Here is a 4061-nt window from a genome sequence, read left to right as displayed (position 1 = left end):
TTGGATGGCGTTGGAGGGGTTTTTGGCCGGTGAATCGTCGGAGAAGAGTCCGAAACAGGGTACCCCTGTTTCGGCCTCTCTCTTCCCGATTCCGCCGCCGCCGGCCGCCGGAATGGCCGAGATGCATGGCGGGAAGGGGGTTGATCGGATCTGTGTGAGGGTTGGAGATGATTTCTAGGGTTTTAGTGGGGATGGGGATGGTGGACCGAGGGCGTCCCGCACGGTTCCACCTCCTTCTTCTCTCCCTCTCGCGTCGGCTGGCCACCGGCGGCGACGGCGGCGGCGGTCGGGGGCCACTGGGGTTGCCGTCGGGTGGGGGCCGAGCCACTGCCAGTGGATCTTCGGAAGAAATGGAGGAAGGGGGAGGGGACAGTGTCGGTGGAAGAAGAAGAAGAAGAAGAAGAAGAAGGAGAAGAGAAGAAAAAGAAGAAGAAGAGGAGGAGACCTCTTCTTCTCTCTTTCTCTTGGCTAGCCACCATCGCCGTTGACTGCAGCAGGGGCGGCCGGCGATGGTTCGGCCAATGGTGGCCGAGGGTGGGGAAGGTGAGGGCACGGCCACCCTGGCTGATGCCCTTGGACCAAAGAGGTGGAGGAAGAACCCTTCTCTCTCATCCACCCCTTCTTTTGGTCTCTTCACCGGAACCGATTATCGTCGCGGCGTGGCTGCGGCCATGGCTGGCGACGACATAGGCCGATGGTACAAGGGTGGGAGTCGGGCCACCCCGACTGCCTTAGATTTGGAGGGATTGAGATGTTTGGGGATCTGGTGATGGACCCCATAGTAGATGTGAATTATGGTTTAGAATATTTAAATATTAAATAATTTAGTTGTGAAATATAATTGATGTTGTAGGGGAAGAGTCAGCGGTGCCAGAAGATTTTGATCAGGGGACTCAGCACCCCAGCGAGTAGGTTGTGACTCGGATCCGTGATTGAGTCAGTCTACAATTTCTGTAAGAATCCCTACATCTGAGCACCTTTATTTATGCATATATTGGATTTATCGTTGGATATATTTTATCAGTATGTTGCTATTTGTTTTTGAGCTTGTATGACACTATGAGGTGTGCATTTTGCTTATTATGAAAGTATTGAAATAATTAAATTGGGAAGGAAGAACATATTTTTGAGAAATTATGAAAATATGTGACGTGATTGAAATGTAATTAAACATGTAAAACTAGACATGTAAAATGGGTTGGACTAACCTTGTCATGAGATAGCCTCTACGAGCTTATGCGTAGGATAGCTGCCACGAGCTTATGCGTGGGATAGCCTCTACGAGCTTATGCGTGGGATAGCCTCCACGGGCTTATGCGTGGGATAGCCTCTACGAGCTTATGCGTAGGATAGCCTCCACGGGCTTACGCGTGGGATAGCCTCTACGAGCTTATGCGTAGGATAGCCTCCACGGGCTTACACGTGGGATAGCTGCCACGAGCTTATGCGTGGGATTTGTGCAGTCTTGGACTGGGTCATGATCTTGGTTAGTCCAACGCCAGAAGTAAAAAGTCTGAAGACTTGGGAATCATGGTATTACGTGAATGAATCACGAAATGTGAAAAAGGGATTTATGTATACAAAATGGTTTGTGTATATATTTGTTATTTGTTGAGCCTTTTGAAATGATGAAATGACATATATTTGATGCATTGATTATTTTATGATTTTTACTGTGTGTGGCTGTTGGGATTCTTACTGGGCTGGAAAAGCTCATACTACACTTACTTTCTTTTTCAGAGGCACTGGATTTGTAGAGACCATTGGGTGGAACGAGAAATCAGATCAGCATGGAGTCTGATTGCTGGATAGATAGAAGTTAATCTATCTTTTATTTATGGACATTTGAAATTATGTAATAAATCAGTACATTTTAGTTGGTTTGTTTTAAATACATTAATTATGGATTTATTGGAATTTTTGTTTATCTTAGGCCTTGCATGATCTTTAGGGCACTGCTCTAGGGCTCATGCGGCCGGTCGCGTGCCGGACCCGGGTGCTGGGTTCGAGGCGTGACAGAGTGGTATCAGAGCTTAAGGTTAAGGTATCCTAGGGTTTATGTTCAGGTGAGTATCAGTGGAGAATTATGATAGAAAAACTATCAGAGATTTGGTTTATAATCACTTGAGATTGTAACAAGAATGATATTATAATCTAAGGTTTAAGACCACTAGGGACTGTGGCCTTAGTGGCATTAAAGTTTGAGGTTTAAGATTATTGGAAAATGTGACCAGTTGGAATCTAAGCATATGTTTAAGATCACTAGGGATCGTGACAGAAATATATCATAGCTTAAGGTTATGATCACTAGGGACATGACAATTAGATTCAGTGCTTAAGGTGTAAGATCACTGGGCATTGTGATAAAACGTATGCATCAGGTTTGGTTTTCGATGAGTGTGGAAGGAAAGTATAAATTGTCTTTGATCATGATAAGAGAGGTTTGACCTAAGATAAGTGTAGGTCAACAATGGCATATCGAGTATACCATGTTCAGATATTATTTAAATGATTTGAAAGTTCAAATTTGATGTGGGTTTTGACGTGATCATACTTTTGGTTTTGCTGCTAATTATTAGAGTGGGATTTATACGTTGATTTAGTATTGGAGTAAGCTAAGGAGATTTCATAATATTGAAAGGACCGTTCTTCGAAGTTGAAAATGTATGTGGATTATATCTGGTGTTGGCATGTTGGATATTGCAAATAGGTCCATTTCCTATGGATGTATTTGATTATTTTGAGGCCATGGAATATGCATATTGATGGGAGAATTCTAATTATTTGAATTCTCATGTTTGGATTGGGCTACTGGATTTTACTTATAATTGTAGAAGACTATTTGATGTGTTAATTTAAAACTCAAGCCTAGGTTTAAGATTTAAGCAGGGATCTTTTGTCATCGTTGATGAAGCCACTAATAAATGTCATATTGAGTAGAGACTTCGGTCATGAGATGCTTACATGAATTATCATATATAGCATTGTTGATGGATGTTAAGAATCTTGGTGAAGAAAGATCTGGAGGTTGATAGAGTTAATTCCTACTCATAGTGATATTGGCTCAACAATTCTAACTTATTGAATTTGAAGTAAATTCTGTTGGAAGGAAAATTAATGTAGATTTTCTGATTAAATTGCTAAGGGAATACAAGAATTACCCCTTTAAATTAAACCTAGATATTTTTTGGATTCTAAAAAGGTTGTGGAGATCATGTAGTGACCTTAAACTTGACTAAAGGATTGGGGGTTAGTTATGGTAAGTATACTCTATATAAATCGAGAACAAAAAGATCTAGAGGTTTTGCTCTAGTTCTACTTGAAAATTTAAAATTTGGATTTTCTTAGTCTCGATGCAAAGTGATACTTTGGACAGAAATCATTTTGTGACTTTAGAGAATTTGATGAGTTAGATCAGAGTGCGCAGCAGAAGTGTAGTGGTTTGAGTTATTTTGAAACCGATTAGAAAAAAAAATAAAAATAATGATAATACCTTGATCTGAAGGGTATTATTATGGAAGACTTGAGTTAGTTTTCTAGTAGAGGGGAATGTCATTGATTCTTTGCCTACTGGAAGTAGTTATGGCTCTCCTATTTTTGATAATTCTAAGAAGAATTTTGGGGCATCTCAAATTTAGCGTTAACGGATTGATAGCTCTGTGATTAAGCTTGGGCCTGGAATGATTTAACATAGTGCTTCAACTCCTAGCTCTAACATTGTTAATATATGTTCGTCCGATTTCTGTCTAACTAAAAATATGCTGGACAGATCGTTGTTAGAACCGACGAACAAAGTTTAATTTAAATTTTTACTCTTACCTGTTCTACTCGAAGAATAGCGGTTGTAAGAGGTCGATCCACAGGGAGGCGATTGGAGTTGCATAAAAATTAGAACATTCACTCGGATTCAAAATCGACTTTTGAATGATGGAAGAAAAAAAACATTATGTCGGGGATATTGACTGATTTCCTGGTCTACCAGAGAATTAATTTTTATTGAAATCAACTAGAGGACATATACTTAGATTTAAAAAGCATTTATATATTTAATAAAAAAAAGA

At 40.5% G+C, this 4061-nt stretch overlaps 1 long non-coding RNA gene across 1 annotated transcript; it reads left to right on the top strand.

Moving 5' to 3' along the window:
* The first annotated feature begins 705 nt into the window (after positions 1–705).
* Positions 706–1927, top strand: LOC120104886 (uncharacterized). The gene is made up of 2 exons (XR_005507238.2): positions 706–953; positions 1741–1927. It is a non-coding gene; the product is annotated as an uncharacterized LOC120104886 (long non-coding RNA).
* Positions 1928–4061: the final 2134 nt, after the last annotated feature.

This window comes from Phoenix dactylifera, chromosome 5 (assembly GCF_051530095.1).
Source record: "Phoenix dactylifera cultivar Ajwa chromosome 5, Ajwa_hap1_PhDact_Kaust_v1.1, whole genome shotgun sequence".
Classification (NCBI taxonomy): Eukaryota; Viridiplantae; Streptophyta; class Magnoliopsida; order Arecales; family Arecaceae; genus Phoenix; species Phoenix dactylifera.
This window is presented reverse-complemented; position numbering and strand designations above follow the sequence as displayed.